The sequence below is a fragment of the Podarcis erhardii genome (genome assembly GCF_964252035.2).
Source record: "Podarcis erhardii genome assembly, chromosome: 13".
NCBI lineage: Eukaryota > Metazoa > Chordata > Lepidosauria > Squamata > Lacertidae > Podarcis > Podarcis erhardii.
Window position 1 is genome coordinate 52,321,493 of NC_138502.1, and position 17,865 is coordinate 52,339,357.

At 45.2% G+C, this 17,865-nt stretch overlaps 1 protein-coding gene and 1 long non-coding RNA gene across 6 annotated transcripts in view; one reads left to right on the top strand and one right to left on the bottom strand.

The window, feature by feature from the left end:
• The window catches only part of PTPN3 (protein tyrosine phosphatase non-receptor type 3), a 92,398-nt gene that overhangs the window by 19,287 nt on the left and 55,246 nt on the right, over positions 1-17,865 (top strand). The window contains exon 1 of one of the 4 annotated variants that reach the window (XM_081835063.1): positions 4,027-4,124. The exons of 2 other annotated variants lie outside the window; for them this stretch is intronic. The gene's annotated coding sequence lies outside the window, so the exon portion shown is untranslated. Of the gene's footprint in view, positions 1-4,026; positions 4,125-9,572; positions 9,696-17,865 lie in introns of those variants that run through there. One more of the 4 variants, XM_081835062.1, reaches the window with a different exon arrangement.
• The window catches only part of LOC309326427, a 36,509-nt gene that overhangs the window by 10,263 nt on the left and 8,381 nt on the right, over positions 1-17,865 (bottom strand). The window contains exons 3-4 of one of the 2 annotated variants that reach the window (XR_014150296.1): positions 11,365-11,497; positions 4,658-4,756 (exon numbers count right to left, since the gene is read on the bottom strand). This is a non-coding gene — a long non-coding RNA (uncharacterized lncRNA). Of the gene's footprint in view, positions 1-4,657; positions 4,757-11,312; positions 11,498-17,865 lie in introns of both variants that reach the window. The other variant, XR_014150297.1, reaches the window with a different exon arrangement.

The following is a 17,865-nucleotide window of genomic DNA, read 5'->3' on the forward strand; positions in this document are numbered from 1 at the left end:
TAAGTTGGGAAATAATGGGAGATGAGGATCCAGGTAGCATTGAGCAGGCAGAGCCCGAGCAGCAGCTGACTGACACGCTGTCACTGGAGAGACTCCCAGAACCCGTTCCCTCCCTCCAAACCAGGAGTTTACTGAGAATAGCAGAGCAGAGGGCTTGAAGGCAGGTGGCCCTTAACAGCAACCGTAGGAGAGGGGAGGAAACTGATGAAGAGGGAAGTTCGGGGGGGGGGGGAGATACTGAAAGGTGCTTGATTGCCTTGCCTTGGGCATCTGGAATAATAGTAAAAAGGACTAAAAAGCCTGTGTTTTCTCTGTCTCTCTGCTTTCCTGGGCAATCAGCCAAGAGCCGCTGACAACAACTTGAAACACAGTGATGCTTTGACCAAACCCTGGACCACACCCCTTGGCAAGTTTAATAAGCCTAGAGGGTCAAGCATCAGGGGTCAAGGAGATCATTAGGTGTTTGTGTCCATGACAGCTTTTATTTTAATTTTTTACCTATTATTTTTATTGATTTTCCAATTTTGACCCAATTATAAAAATACCAATTAATTCCAAATCAATTTTGTTTAAGCAGTTTCCCATATGCTGTTCTTGATGCATCCATTATGTTCTAATATTACTGCATTTCATATTCTTATTTACTTCTAGTTACATTCTGTTTTACAAAAGAATCACTTAATCTAACAGCTGCACTCTTAATGATTTCTATTCGTGTTATTATTTAACCTTACATAAAACTTCAACTGAGGAGCAATAACTCTTTTTCTTTTCTGTCTGTTTGTGTCCCGTCTAATAAATCTAGTTGTTTATCTAATTGGCCTTGTATGCCTGTGCCCCCCACCCCCGGCTGCCTTCTTCTCTCACTGTTCTGGATGGGTTGTAGGCCAGGGTCAGGGTGGAGCTGTAATCCCAAGGCTAACTCCTCCTTCCTGGGCTCAGCTCCATCCCATAATACCCAGGCAATTCCAGATAAACAGCAATCCTCTCTTTTCTGCTGGTCAGCTGAATCAACAATTTCCAGAAATTCACCTTTTTCCTCTACCTGGAAAGGGAGGGGGGAGGGAGGGGTATTTCTCTTCACCCACAATTTACCTTCTCTTTAAGATTCAACCAAGCCACCCTCCATGATCTCTTACTTTTTTGGGAGGTGGGTTAAGCTCAAGTTTCCCAGCAACATCCATCAAAACAAGGCTCCCCGTTTCACATCCTTCAAACCACACACTGCTTTAAATCTTCTTTTAAATCTCTAAGTTACACAGTACGTCAAACCATTTTCACTTGTATATATTTAAATTTGTGTTTGGAGAGGGTTGCCAAATCATAAAAGTAGGAACTTACGTAAAAAAATAGCAGAAGGCTTCCCTCTCCTACACCCACCTCCAACACAGAATAAAACCTTCTCCCAAATTCAAACCTCAGTTCCATGCATCTGGACAGTCCAGAGTTTTAGTCTTCACATCTACTCCAGTGACAAGCAGTGCGCCTTCACTTAATGCCAATTAAAACCCAATTATTAGGAGAACCTCTGCTTCCCATGGTGATCTGGGAGGGTTCTGTCTGCCCCTGTGTTGAACTGGACAGGAAGGGGGGTCAGCCTATTCAGCTGCTGTACCCCAGGAGGTTTCCAGGGAATGCTTTAACCCCTTCCATTCCCTTTTTCTCTGTCTGTGCCTCTCTCCTCCGCCATCGGGCAGACTGGAACCGGGAACCCGTGTCCATGACAGCTTTTAGACATACCATGTGTGTCCGTGGGGGTGGGGGTAGGACAGGAGAGAAGGCCTGGGGTGGCAAAGCTTAAGTTCTTTTATTTAGTGTATGCTTGGGGGGTTTCTGTCAGAGTCACTTGGGGAAGTTCTCTTTCTATTCGCTTGTTATGCTTTCTTGGTGGTGAGAGAGGTTGGGGTGGCCTAGGGTGTGGTTGATTGTCTTTGGCTGGCTGCAGTGGGATTTGTTTGTTCGTGGGTGAGGGGGGTTGTCGGGTTAAGTTAGCCATATTGAATCGTATGCTGTCGGTGGGTTATGAGCTCTTTCTAGTGTGAGTGGGCATTGTTATCTTGGAAGGTGCAAGGAAAAAACTGTTGTGACATTGATTTCTTTGGCAACTTGGAAGGGCTGTGGTGGGATCCAGAAACAACAACCTGGAGCCCCACTGACCACTTAACTGCTCTCTTCTCCATCAGCTTGGGAGCTTTTTCTGAGGCTTGCAGGGTATGATAGCACAATTTGTCATTTGAGCATCTTTATCAAGATGCTGACAGGTTTGCCTGCCTTTGATCAGTTGTGCTTCAAGGAAAGCTCACCAGTCCTCTGATTCTTTAATCCTTTCCAGCCCAGAGAGATGTTAGCCAAAGGATCTCACAATAGTCATCTCCTTGAAGGAGCAAGGAAGCACAGGAGAATCAGATGCACCAAAAGACCATCTTGGATGGGGCGGCTTTCAAAGAGGGCGAAACAATTGTATGGAGGAGAGGCCTATCAAAGGCAACTAGCCATGATGGCTATGCTCAGCCTCTCCTGTTGGAGGGAGCAATGCTTCTGAAAAACACTTGCTGGAAGCCACAGACTCCCCAAACGTGTTTCACAAGGACCCCTTCCTTCCCTCTGCCCCAGTACCTGAGGGTTGTCACGTCTCTCCAGGGATTGGGCCATAACAAAGTATATGCTGGGGAAAGGATCCCTCCTTGCAAAGAAAACAGCAAGCAGCAAGCAGCTGGCTCTCAGCCATGCTAGCACCAGTCTGGCGCATGAGGGTGGGGACACGGGAAGGAAGCATTCCTACAGTATAGGGCACTCAATTGGCATTTCCACCTACCTGAACTCTGAGCCTTTCCCCCCTTTTTTGGCCTGCCTATCTCCTAAGGAAGATGCAAGCTCTTGCTGGAAGCCACTGGTGGGGAAGAGGGTTTCTATGATTCCCAAATATTTCAGAAGCATCTTTTTGTTCCTTTAGCTGCTTGATATAATCATACCATGGAAGGGATCCCAAGGGTCATCTAATCAAACTCCCGGCAATGCAAGGATCCTGCCCACAGCCAGCCCTGGCTGGGCACCAAACCCCAGCCTTCTGGTTACCATTGCAATTCTGCATGGTGTGGAGAGAGGGGAGAGAGAAATGTGTTGCTGACACTCTCATAAGACTGATGTGAGATCCACACCATGCAGCCCTTTCAATAACTAAAGCCTAAAGGGCTGTCACATGGAGGATGGAGCAAGCCCTTAGGGCCTGAAGCAGTGACTCTCCTTCCTTGGAGGTTTTGGAGCAGCGCTTGGATGGCCGTCGGCCATGAATCATCTAGTTGAGATTCTTTCATTGCAGGGGGTTGGACTAGATGATCCTCAGGGTCCCTTCCAAAACATGACTTCCCCAAAATGATTCGTGCCATTGTGGCTTCCCTCTCACAGGCTTACAATCCCCAGATCCCCTAACACTTCAATTCCAAGATTCATTTGGGCGAAGACTTCTGGTTTTTAGAAGAGGGATGGAGAACCTGCAGTTTGCTCACCCCCATTTGCTAGGAGCCAAGAATGGGAAACTCAAGTGCTTCTAAGAGTATGGTTATAGGGAGCAGCATGTATAAAATATTGAATGTAATAGGGTTACAGTCATACCTCGGGTTGAAGTTGCTTCAGGGTGAGCGTTTTCAGGTCGCGCTCCGCGGCATCCTGGAAGTAATGGAATGTGTTACTTCCGGGTTTCGCCGCTTGCGCATGTGGAGACACTCAAAATGACGTCATGCGCATGCGCAGAAGTGGTGAATCTCAACCCGTGCACGCACAGACGCGGGTTGTGTTCACTTCAGGATGAGAACGGGGCTCTGGAACGGATCCTGTTCGCATTCAGAGGTACCACTGTATTAAGGTAATTGTATCAGAATTATTATGGGAAGGTTAAGGAGGGAGGGAGGGGGAAAGAGAGATTGTGGAATTCTGCTTGTGAGTGATGATTGGATGAGGATTTGAAAAGGAGTTTGAATACGAGGCAGTTGAGAATCAGTTGAGAGCAGTGGGTTCTGGAGGGGTGGTTGGGCAACTAACTATTCAGTTTATGATCAGTAGTCTAGTCGTCATTTTTGTAATAAAGCAGCATATAAGATAAGGAGAATTTGAGGCCATAAGCTCAGGTACACGTGTCATCCTACAATCATTAAGTGAATCATCCATACAGTCTCCTTCAGTGAGGGTGCAGTACCTAGTATCAGGACCAAACATTGATATTTTTTGCTCTTTTCTAGTTTCATAGGTTTATGTTCTGGTTCTAATGATATAATAGGGGTGGGGGCTCTTTAAATACTGGGGGCTGCCACACACGCCTTTTCTTCTTTAAAATAATTTCCCCTCGTTTTGAAAAGCACATGCACTGTCTCTTTCTTCAGGTTCTTCGGTTACATTTGTTGTGAGACATTGGTGTTCTATGCAGTATAGCGTTGGGAAGAAAAGAGGGGACCACAGGCCTCAAAATGGTTAGGGCCCTCTGTATAGCAGGAGTGGAGAACCTGTAACCCTCCAGATATTTTTGAACTGAACCCCAACTCCCATCATCTCCAGCCAACATGGTCAATGGTCCAAGATGGTGGCAACAACTAGAAGATCACCACTGCTGGGTTATAGTGAGGAATCTTGTTCCACAGGCTCACTCCCCTTCCTCCCCTGTTACCTTCTGTGTGAGAGCTGTCCTGTTCCATGCTTCCCCACAGCAGTTGCCATTCTTCAGCTTCACAGACATTTCTTGTACCAAGGATTCACTATTGGTTTTCTGAAATGCAAGGTAGGTAGGAAATAGTCTGAGCATGCACAAAGTAGCTTTCCTGCACCATTGCATAACCACCGGCAGTTCTTGCACATATGAAATTGGGGAGCAGGGCTTCTAGGTCAGAAAGGTGTGGCAGCTTCCAAAATACCCTTCTAATTTTACCCATTAAGCTGTTGTGGCACCTGTCAATCTTAGCAGCGTGAGATGGAACAGGGTAGCAATATACATGGCAAATCTTTATTCTAAGACTCAAATATAGAAATATATTCTTGTTCCTTGGTACACATTTTAGAAACACGTCAATCTGAAAATCAATTAGTCTAATTCAGTTGCTGCTTTTCTGATTGCGACTCCTGATCTAATTATTTATTTATCTTCCTCTGTAGATATTTTATAACTGGAGAGATGCCACATGTCATAACCGCTGTACACTAAATGAGAACACACCATAAGGCTAGGCTATTCCAGGAAGAGCCACTTAAATGAACGGAGCACAGATTTTATTCTTTACATTAATTGTGACCTTCAAATTAAAATGGCTCTGTTCACCCCCCCTTCCCCTTTTAAAAAGCATGATGACAAATTGCTTGCTTTGAGTGCAGTGCACAGATTGCACAACTGGTGGGGTCCACTGTTTTCACCCATGCATATATAGCTTTCCAACATTTTGCAGATAAAAGCATTCTTGTAACATCCCTTTTCTCACACAAAACATCGCTGCTTGAGTGCTGCTCCTTCTCTCCCCCTTGAACACTTGCCAAAGGCACTTCATCTCCTGTGTGCTACGTTCATTTACTTTGCAGTAGAGGGTCTGGCATATAGAAGCCAAGAGGACTTTGTTCTATGAGCTAAACAATATTAGGGGAAAACATTATTACCTTATGTCAGGCTTATTACATGTAGGTCACACAAGCCTGCCGAAGGTACTAAGCTGAGGCCTTACTTTGGGTATCCCAGGTTGGTTGGGTGGCTACCAGGGAAAAGTCTTTTCTGTCATCATGCCCTGACTTTGGAACACCCTCCCCAAACATGTTTACCTGGAAACCACTTTTTTAATACACCTTAGGTACAAGTTGCTTTGCTGCTCAAGGTCTTCATGGAATATCATAATGCTGCTTATAATCTAGATGCTGCTCCACTGATTTCAGTTGTTCCTAATTGCTTTGCATATTTTTCTTGCATTGATTTAATCTCTTGGAAGTTGCCTTGCACACTTCTTGTATTTTTATATATTGCCAGTTCAAACAATATACAGTGGTACCTCGCAAGACGAAATTAATTCGTTCTGCGATTTTTTTCGTCTTGCGATTTTTTTCGTCTTGCGAAGCACGGATTTTGGAAAAGCTTCAAAAATCACCAAAGTCTTCAAAAACCTCAAAAAAGGCTACCATACTGCGTGCTATGAGTTGCTCCTCGAAGTCAAGTCGCAACTGCACCCCCTGAATGCACGGTTTCAAGAAAAAGGAAACAAACTTGCAAGACAAAGGAAACAAACTTGCAAGACGTTTTCGTCTTGCGAAGCAAGCCCGTAGGGAAATCCGTCTTGCGAAGCAACTCAAAAAACGAAAAACTCTTTCGTCTTGCGAGTTTTTCGTCTTACGAGGCATTCGTCTTGCGAGGTACCACTGTAACCCAGTGGCATACAACACTGTATACAATAAAATATAAAAGACCATAAAAACAGTAAGAAATGATCCTTAAAATGAGTGGCTGCTCCATTTTTAACAGTTACATGTGCTTATGTACATAAAAAAGGTCTTTTAAGAGATGCCTGAAAATAAAAAGTGAGGGTGCTTGCTGACATTCTGCTGGAAGGGTTTTCCATGGGCAGCACTAAATGTCTGACTTTTGGTGGAAGCCAGTCAGGCCTGTAACATGAAGGACAGCTAGCAATATTCTTGTAAGTGATCTCAGTGTGATCAAACTGAGAGATTAAAGCTCAGGCCATCCCTAAGGCGTCTGGACTCAGGTTGTTCAGCTCTTTATATAGGAACACATGCTGTCGGCATTCTGCAGCACACATATCCTCCAATATTTCTCCGATGAAAATAGGGAGAAACGATAATTTTACTATTTATACTCCACACAACTTACTGGGTCGCCCCAGCAACTCTGGGTGGCTTCCGACATATATAAAAACATAGTAAAATATTTAACATTAAAAAAACTTCCCTAGACAGGTTTGCCTTCAGACAGCTTGGAGGGTCGGATAACTCCACACCCTCCAACATTTCTCCAATGAAAATAGTGGCATCCTAAGGAAAAGTGGAATGTTCCAGGATCAAATCAGAAACCAGAACGGCTTCTCTAAACCAGGGACGCCCCTGGAAAATAGGGACACTTGGAGGGTCTGGACCCAGGGGCAGCCCCACATGGAAGCACATTGCAGTAGTCCAGCTGCAAGGTTGCCAATGCATGGGTTGTAGTGGCCAGGTTATGCCTGTCCAGATGAGGCATATCAGGACTTAAAGCTTTTTTGGATCTAAGGTGGCACCTCTTTCCTGTGACATGTGAAGCTTGACAGCTGTTCTGTCAACCGACTTTTAGCTGAGTTGCCTTCTGTGATATCTACAGCCTTATCCCATGCTAGTTTACCAATAAGTAAACTCGAGTCTTGTTTGTGGTCTTCCCAAAGGCATTTAGTCTGCTGCTGTGACAGCAGGGCCTGTGGGCTGATCTAGCAGGGCTGTTCCTAAATTCTCAAGAAAGCCCTACTATAATCATTGGAGCTTGTTCCTGAGCAAATAGTGCATTGGAATAACAGAATCATCGAACTGTAGAGTTGGAAGGAACTTTGAGGGCCATCTAGTCCAACCCCCTGCAATGCAGAAAACTCAGCTAAAGCATCCATGACACCCACCCATGCTTAAACACCTCCAAGGAAGCAGAGTCCACAACCTCCTGATGGAGCCCATTCCATAGGCTAGGTAGCATGACCACATAATGGAGTAAACTTCTTTGAACTAAGTGGGCTTTAGTTTTATTATTTATTACATTAATTCCACCTTTTCCCTCCAAGGAGCTCAAGGTGGTGTAAATTGTTCCCCCTCCCCTTTTATCTTTACATCACCACCAACTGGCAAAACATCTTTCTGACGGCAAGAGCCATTAGACAGTGGAACGGTCTCCCTCAGAATGTGGAGGACCCTCCTTCACTTGGGGTCCTTGATACTTTAGTTGAGATTCCTGCATTGCAGGGGGTTGGACTAGAAAACTCTCAAGGTCCCTTCGAACTCTACAATTCTATGCTTAATTAAGTAGGTTAGGGCTGAGAGATTGTGACTGGCCCACGGCTTCATGGCTGAGCAGGGATTCGAACCCTAGACTCCCAGGTGCTAATCCAATACTCTGATCATTCTACCACACTGGCTCTCAGAGTAAACAGGCATTAGGATTGGGGTTATACTGTAACATGGAAGGTGGGTGAATAGCCAGAGATGAACCAGATGTCAAGCCACACATGCCCTTATAGGAGCTTCCAAAGCTTAGGTTAACGCACAGTGGTACACTTTACCTCCCCTCAAAAAGGATATTATGGATTTGGAAAAAGTTCAGAAAAGGTGATAGAGTGACTCTCCGATGAAGAAAAGTTGCAGTGCTTGGGGGGTTTTTTAGTTGGAGAACAGGCAAGGAAGAGGAAACATGATTGAAGTTTATATAATTATGCATGGCCCGGAGAAAGTGGATAGACAAAGGTTCCCCCCCCCCTTCAATAATCTTTCAATAACATTAGACCTCGTGGGCATCCGATGAAGCAGAAAGTAATAAGATTTGGGAGTTGTTCCGCCTGGCCTTTGGCTTGGAATTAATTGATCGCCTCCCCCTTTTTCCTTCTGTGATGGAACTCCTATTTGGGGACTTCCCTGGCTTTTTCTGGCCCATGTAGGACCAGTCTGGACAGCTGGCCTTGGTGAAGATTTGACGTTTTCATCCCCAAAAAGATTCTGATTTGAGTTTCTATTGAAATGAGGCTGCATTTTAAAGTTGTATTTTAATCTTGTTTTTAAGTTGTATCTTAATCAATTGTTTTATATCTGGTGTTAGCCGCCCTGAGCCTGGTCTTGGCTGGGGAGGGTGGGGTATAAATAAAAATTATTATTATTATTATTATTATTACAGTCATACCTTGGGTTAAAGGAGCTTTGGGTTAAATCTTTTCAGGTTGCGTCCCGTGGCGACCTAGAAGCAATGGCTTACTTCTGGGTTTTGCTGCTTGCGCATGTGTTCAAAATGACGGCATGCGCATGCGCAGAATGGTGAATCACGACCCGCGCACATGGTTGCGTTCTGCTCAGGATGCGAATGGGGCTCCAGAATGGATCCCGTTCGCATCCAGAGGTACCACTGTATTATAAAAGGGCTTTTTGCAGTGCATAAATAAACTATGGAACTCCCTCCCGCAGGAGGCAGTGATGGAGGCCTTTAAAAGGGGACTAGACAAATTCATGGAGCAGGAGGGGGCTCACAGGAAGAGAGAGTTGCTCTTGTGCTCAGGTTCTGCTTGCAGGTTTCTGACAGGCATCTAGTTGGCCACTGGGAGAACAGGCTGCTGGCCTGGGCGGGGCCTAGTCCTGCAAGGGGGGGGATGGGGGAAATCCGGCAGCTCCACTGCGCAGGCGCAAAACAGCTCCCAGCCCGTGGACGTGGCTCGCTGCCATCTCAGCCCCCGGAAGGAGCCGAGAGCTTCCGATGAGAGCCGAGCGGCTCCGGAGGTTTCCCGGACGAAGCGCAGCTCCCTCGGCTCCTCTCGGGGGCCGGCGCCCCAGCGGCGATGGGCGGTGCCGGGAGAGGGGCGGTCTAGCGGCCTCCGCCTCCTCCTCGGGCAGGTAGGAGCGCTGCCTGGTCTTGGCGGCCGCAGCAGCGAGGCCCCCACACCCGCCCACGGCGGCGGCGGCGGCACCTGCCGACAAGGCTCGGTCGGGGCCGAGGGCGGAGCCGGCAGGTAGGCGCCGCGAGGGGAAGGCGGGCGGGCGGGCGGGCGGGAGCGCTGCCCGGAGGAGGAGGAGAAGCGGCCCCCGCGCCTGTGAGGGGCCAGTTGCCCTCAGGAGAAGCGGGGGGGGGCAGCCGAGCGGGACGCGTCGGGCGGGGGAAAGGTTCCGGCGCCGCCGCCGCCGCCGCCGAGGGGATCGTTTCCTTGTTGGGCCGCCCCGCCGCGGGCCACCTTCAGGGGCGGTGACGCCTCCGCCTCCGCCGCCGCCCTCCTCGCGCCTCCTCCGAGAGAGCGAAGGCCGCCAACCGGGGCTGCCGCGCCCCGCCATGTCAGCCGAGGAGGCGGTGGCGGCGGCGGCTTCCCCGCGGGCTCCGTGAGGGGGCTGGAAGGAGGCGGAGGCAGCGCTGCTTGAAAAGGAATGTCGGTTGGTTTATTCTCCGCCTTTTCCCCCTGACAAGGACTCAGCTGACCGCTCACCCACCACGTCCAAGCAGCTGCTTTTAAATTTTATTGTAGTTGTTTTTATTTCATTAATTTATACACTGCCTTTCCCCCCCTGACCACATGTCCTCCCGACCTGGGATGTGTGTGGTCGGAGATGCCTGGAAAAGAGCACCCTTTTTTTCAGAGCAGTTAATTATTATTACATTACATACTTATTTGTACTCTTATTCGCTGTCAGGGATTCAGTTGAATCATGTGTGTGTGTAGGTGGAGGTGGCTGGAAGGAAGCTACTGCTGCTGCTGCTATTTTTTTAATGACAATTTTATTTTATTTTTATGAAATTCATGTACCACTTGATTGTAGAAAAAACAACACCCTCAAAGCAGTTCACAACTAAAAGATAACTCGGGTTGTGAATGTCATCCGTGCAGGAGGCACGTTCGCAACCTGCAGCGCCGTGTCTGCACACGCACAGGTTGCGATTTGGCATTTCTGCACATGCGCAAAGCGTGATTTGGCGCTTTTGCGTGAGCACCAAAACCCAGAAGTAACCCATTCCAGTACTTCCTGGTTTGGCGCAGTGTGCAACCCAAAAACGCGCGACCTGAAGTGTCTGTAACCCGAGGTATGACTGTACAAGGATCGCTAAAGAAAACATTATCTCCATGATTTAATAGACACAGGTTAAAACCACTATAGAACAGACTGACTAAAACAAATTAAAACTCAATTAATTAATAAAATTAATATACCTCTTTATTGTAGGGGGAAAACACTAATCAGTTTAAAAATGATAAAATCATCACTAAAATGTTTTCTTACCTCCATAATTTAAAACATAACAGAATTAAATCTACAAACTTTCCAAACATCTGGGTAGGCAATAATATATTTATAACCCTGCTCCCCGACCAGGCACTTAGTTCCTCCACTTGTTGACATATCTGCCGGGCCTTGTTTCTGCATACTTTTGTGTGAAGCACTATAAAGCAGGGTTGTTGTTTTTCTCCTGAGCTGACACTGTTTGGGGTTTTTTTGGTAGGAAGGTGCTAAGAGAGGGTCATTTGTATTTGGGTTTTGATACAGAGGGATCCCACCCTGTCCTCTGCTGCTTTGCTGCATTCTATCAACTGTGTGTCCTCCAGTCCACACTGGCAAAAAAAATCCTGGAAATGGGTACTTACCTGTGAACTTCTGTTTGAAGAGTGGACTTGGGGGACCACAACATTTGCTCACCCCTTGAGTCTTATGGAGTGTGGGGATTCATATGCTTTCGTCCTGGTTTGGAATGGATGAAGATGGAATGGTGGTGTTACATCTGCTCTCTCTCTGGGTAGTGAGGTGCTTGGGATCAGGCCTCCCTGTTGCACTAGGGGAGAGAGAAAACGGCTATGAGTTCCCTTAGCAGTCTTGTCTCCTGAGCAGCAGCAGCAGCAGCAATAGACACTGCAAGGAGAACAGCCCACTTCTCTGGTGGCTGCTCTTTGCCGCTTGATCACCCACCAGAGAAGCAGTCAGTTCAGCCTGCCACCCAGGGCAGGGCACCTTCCAACCACCACTCCTCTGTCTTTATGTGGTGGTGGTGAGGAGTGCTGCTGCCTGCACGGTGACATCACATTATGTCACAGAAGGAGTGGAGTGGCAACAACAACTCCCAGCAACTCTTCTGTTGGTAGTGGTGGTTACTGTGCCCTCAGTGGCCACTGCTTGTGGTTTGTGCTTGTGTACCCCTTGAGTTGCTGACCCTCAACAGCTACCTGCCAGTTCAGACCTCTGGCAGTAGTACAGTGGTACCTTGAGTTAAGTACTTAATTCGTTCTGGAGGTCCATTCTTAACCTGAAACTGTTCTTAACCTGAAGCACCACTTTAGCTAATGGGGCCTCCTGCTGCTGTCGCGCCGCCGGAGCATGATTTCTGTTCTCACCCTGAAGCAAAGTTCTTAACCTGAAGCACTATTTCTGGGTTAGCGGAGTCTGTAACCTGAAGCGTATGTAACCCAAGGTACCGCTGTACTGCCTGAGTGAGTTAATGTGGGGTGTACTCACCCAGTCTTGGAAGGGGAGGAATGCTTGTGTCTCTGCCATGCTCTGTGTTGGTAGTAGTTTTGAGGTGTATCCTGCAGGTGGGGAAAGCCATTTTGAATAATTATCATGTTAGAAAACAACTACAAGTACGCAAACCTAGAACATCAGAGATAAAGATCCAAGGCCAGCCTGACTCACTAGGTTTGGTTAGGTTTCTTCTATGGAGTATTTTGAGTAAGGGCGGTCCCCTCTTACCCTGCAGACTGGATGGTGAGGTAAAAAAGGTAAAGGACCAATGTACGGGTAAAGGTAAAGGGACCCCTGACCATTAGGTCCTGTCGTGACTGACTCTAGGGTTGCGGCGCTCATCTCGTTTTATTGGCCGAGGAAGCCGGCGAACAGCTTCTGGATCATGTGGCCAGCATGACTAAGCTGCTTCTGGCGAACCAGAGCAGCACACGGAAATGCTGTTTACCTTCCCGCCAGAGCGGTACCTATTTATCTACTTGCACTTTGACATGCTTTTGAACTACTAGGTTGGCAGGAGCAGGGACCGAGCAACGGGAGCTCACCACGTTGCGGGGATTCGAACCGCCAACCTTCTGATCGGCAAGTCCTAGGCTCTGTGGTTTAACCCACAGTGCCACCCGCGTCCCTCCATGTATGGTTATGTCCAGTCAAAGGCAACCATAGGGTGTGGCGCTCATCTCGCTTCAGGCCAAGGGAGAAGGTGTTTGTCCACAGACAGCTTTCTGGGTCATGACTAAATTGCTTCTGGTGCAACGGGACACCATGACGGAAGCCAGAGCACACAGAAACACTGTTTACATTCTCGCAGCTGCCATACCTGTTTATCTACTTGCACTGGTGTGCTTTTGAACTGTTAGGTTGGCAGAAGCTGGGACAGAACAACGAGAGCTCATACCCGTCGCGCAGATTCGAACCGCTGGCCTTCTAATCAGCAAGCCAAAGACGCTCAGTGGTTTAGACCACAGCACCACCTGCTCCCTACAGACTGGATGGTGTTATTCATTCAGTCACTTCATTCTGCCACATGTGTAGACACAGCTGTATTGACTAGACTAGCATACATTTGAGAACAACAACAATAAGTAGAACCTGCAAAAGAATGTTGCTATGTGGAGTTCCTCTGTTGACTGTTCCAGTTAGTTAAAAATGTCATTCTCCATGATACTCCATTCTGTTCACCTTCCCATCTGGCTTCTGGCTTTTCTCTCTCTGATCTATGACCACTGGGCATAGCCATTCTTGGTCTGTTTGTGGGGTTCAGCCAGGGTGGATTTGATTTAAATCAAATCAGTTTAAATCACGATTTAAATCACTTTTTTAAACAGAAAGACTCATTCTTGCTGGTATAATCTTAATATGTATTTACAACCAGATGAAGGTTTCATTTTTGGAATAATAAATTTTCAGAGTAGTTTTTACAGTTACTGTATATCAAAAATTACTGATTTGGTAATACTATTAAAAATACACAGATCATTATGAAATTATTGTGAGGTTTAATAAGTTAACTGTTTATATTTGGACAACTTTTCTGCTGTACTTTATTGGAAGGAGAAAAATAATAATTTCCTTAATAACAATTTAAACAATTTAATTAAAGCAATAACATTATAGCATATGTATCCATGTTTGTTAACGGGTGTGGTTAGACTTTAAAAAAACACAACTTTGAGTTTTAGCACACGTGAAAAACGTAAAACAAATCCTTATTTCCTGATAAATAGCCTTTGGACTATAATGTAACTTAAATAGCAAACTATCTTTAGAAAGGTTTTTCCTCCAAAAGCATTTTATTTTAAAATTCTGATTTAAAAAAATAAATAATCCTATTTAAATAACAAACTTTTTTTTTAAAAAAAGCATTAATTTTTATCCACTCTGGGTTCATCCTCTTTAGGGCTTTTTCTTAAATATTTTCTGTACTTCTGTAAACCTTGGGATTCCTTCAAAGTAGCTGATAACTCCTTCATGTGCAAGGGTGGTGCTGTTTTGGCTACATGAACAATGACACGCCTCTTCCTGTAGAGGAGTTTGTATAAACAAGCCCGATAACAAAATGTTGCAGTGTAGCCCTGATTCATATATTCCTCAAGCCTGTGGTTCGGTGTGTGTGTATGTTTTACTTCATTATAATTTTTAAAAGTTTTTGTACATTTAAAAGTGCAGCAAGTCAACAGCGCACAAGACTTCTGCGTGCAACTGAGTGCTTGGTTTGAACATATAACCACTCCAGGTTTTATTTTACTGAGGGCTCAGACATTCATTGTCTTCAAATTCAGTCCTTTATTCTCCTTTCTATAAGCATTAACTTTTATATGCAAAAAGTGTGTGGGCACAAGCTGTTTGGAGTGGTGCTAAATCTGCCCCTGGTGATTGAACCAGTTGACAATGAATTCTGCTTCTGTTTGATCACACTCATATGTGACAGAAAGTTAGAAACTGGGTGTTACGGATTGCAATTTTCATACAATACCTTTAGGGGCATAACACCCATGTAAGCAAAAATACAGGTTTGTGCCCATGCAGTCTAAATTTAGATCATGGGTGGGGTGAGAGAAAAATAAAATAGGTGAGAGAGACAGAGGCAAGAAAGGTGCATGTAAGCTGTGGGTAGTGTCATTTACTGAATATGGCTCAAAGGCATAATGAGGTATATGTATAACACGTAGGCAAGTCTGCTGTGGTGCTAGGGGCCATAAGCAGGTGATATATTCCTATAATGTTTTGCTTCCATTCCTGTGATATTTTTCACATACATTTAAGGATTAGATTGGTGATCAGGCCAAATGAGGAGAACTGGTGGGCCACATTAGGCCCATAGGCTGCAGTCTGTCCACCATTGGTTTGGGCACTGTGACTGCAAAGACCTTGTCTCATGTTGCACTTCTGATGGTGGCAGGATATGAAGCAAAGCCTCTTGCTGAAGATCTGAACATCTGTTTCTCAGGCAGCCTTGGATCCAAATGGATTCCAGGGCTGCAACAGTTCTTTTTTTATCATTCTCTTCTAATCTTAGATGGTTTGTTGATGTACTCCAGGTAGTCATAGTCTGATTTAAGCCACCTTGTAATAACCCATTTGGTTACTGAACCACTGATATAATATTACAAGTGAACTCTTTATTTACTGTGTTTGCTATTGTTTAAGATAAAACCTATTTGGGAAAGAAACTACTTTTGCCATTTTTATGGATGTTTAGTGTTTGTTTACAGATGGTTGCCTTGGTGGTATTATCTTGTGTAAATTATCAACAGTTTTTGAGCAAACAGATAAATAAACGTCATATTTAAGCACTTGCCTGGTTGCCTCCATCCCTCTTCTGTGCACAAAATAGTAACCAAATGGGCCATGAGAGGAAGGAAGCACCATCCTTAGTGCCCAGCACTGAAATGCAATGGCAAGAAGCCATCTCATAGCATCCATGTAATTTTTGTGGGTGTGTTGGCAAGACTGAGGTAAACTTACCTTTGTATGATATAATTAAAAATAAGCACAGTCAATTCACTTTGTTCATTAGAATGCAGTGGTTTTTATATTGACTTTCTGTTTACCAGACAAGGGTGGGTGGATTGAATTTTGAAGGAGTGAAATGTGAATTACTGGTTCAACCGTAAAACAGCTCTAGGATGATCAAAGCCAGTGTATACCTTGACAGCAGATAATAACAGCCTGCATGAAGAAGGTCTAGCCACTTAGCTTTTTGATTCTCATATATCCTAGTTGAAGTAATGCTTGTTCCAGAGTGCTATGTTTACAAGTGTTTTTAAGAAAAGGGTAAGCCTTCTCATGGAACTGCTCATAAGAGAGCCTGCCTTGCTACTGAATCTATAGTCATTCTAACACTGCTGGCATAATGATATTGTCTGAATATTTTATTTAGGCTTTGTTCACTACTTGAAATCCAGTTTTGTACCACATTCTTTTATTTATCTATTTCTGAGTACAGTGGTACCTCCGGTTATGAACTTAATTCGTTCTGGAGGTCTGTTCTTAACCCCAAACTGTTCTTAACATGAGGCACACTTTTGCTAATGGGTCTCCCTCTGTCGCCGTGCCGCTGGCGTGTGACTTCCGCTCGCATCCCAGGGCAGTGGTCGCAACTAGAGGCATCTACTTCTGGGTTAGTGGAGCTCGCTACCTGAAGGAGGATGGTTTGTAACCGGAGGTACCACTGTACAGATATGTACTTTTAGAATTACATGTATTGAATTATCATGTATTGTTAATACCTGCAAAATTATCTGTTCCTATTTGCTCAACTTTTCATTTCTTCTCATCTGGAAAGTTAAAAGCGAAGACTGTAGTATCTATTTGTAAAATATGTAAACATTCACCACCTGCTGGGGCTGCCATTTCGAAACCAGAAGTTAGCTATCAGAAAATGTCTTAACAAACAAACAAACAAACAAAATCCTTCCAGTAGCACCTTAGAGTCCAACTGAGTTTGTTATTGGTATGAGCTTTCGTGTGCATGCACACTTCTTCAGATACACTGAAACAGAAGTCACCAGACTCAGAAGGGTGGTGGGAATGGGTGATTGGCTGATAGGTGTGGTAAACCTGTTGACAACTGTTAATGACTGCAGTTGGTCTTACAGGAAAAAGCAAGGGGTGAGATGGCTAAAAATAGCTTTATCATGTATAATGAGATAAGAATCCAATGTCTCTATTCAGACCAGGTCTCTCCATGGTTTTAAGTTTGGTAATAAGTTGCAATTCAGCAACTTCTCTTTCCAGTCTATTTCTGAAATTCTTTTGTAATAAGACAGCTACTTTGAGATCTTGTATAGAATGTCCTGGGAGATTGAAGTGTTATCCCACTGGTTTCTCTGTCTTGTGATTCCTGACATCAGATTTATGTCCGTTTATCCTTTGGCGTAGTGTTTGGCCTGTTGGTCCAATATAGAGGGCTGAAGGGCACTGTTGGCATTTGATGGCATACACAATGGTAGAAGACGAGCAATTAAATGGCCCTGAGATGGTATGTTTGATGTTGTTGGGGCCAGTAACGGTGTTGTCCGGGTGTATGTGGCAGCAAAGTTGGCATCTGGGTTTATTGCAGGCTCTGGTACCAGTGTCCATGTTAAGTCTGGTTGTTGTATTATTGTGGGTGAGGAGTTGTTTAAGATTGGGTTTCTGTCTGTAAGCAATGGAAGGTCTCCCTCCCAGAGCTTGAGAAACAGAACTCTCATTGCCTAGGAGAGGTGGTAGATCTCTGATGATGCATTGAACTGTTTTAACTTGGGAGCTGTATGTGATTAATAGCGGTATTCTGTTACTTTCTTTTTTGGGTCTGTCTTGCAGCAAGTTCTCTCTGGGTATCAGTCTGGCTCTGTTGATCTGTTGTTTAACTTCATCAGGCAGATATTTTAGTTCTAAAAAGGTTTGCCGTAGATCTCTTAGGTGAGAGTCTCTGTCTGTAGAGTTGGAACAGATGCGGCTGTAATGTAGGGCCTGGCTATGTACAATGGATTGCTTCGTATGTTTGGGATGGTAGCTAGAAGCGTGTAGATATGTTTGTCAGTCAGTTGGTTCACGGTATAAGGTGGTGTCTATACACCCATCCTGTATTTTTATAGTATTGTCCAAAAAATGTATTTTTTGCATAGATTGGTTCATTGTTAGGTTGATGGTGGGGTGAAAGTCATTGAATGCCTGGTGGGAGGTGTCCAGGGTCTGTTG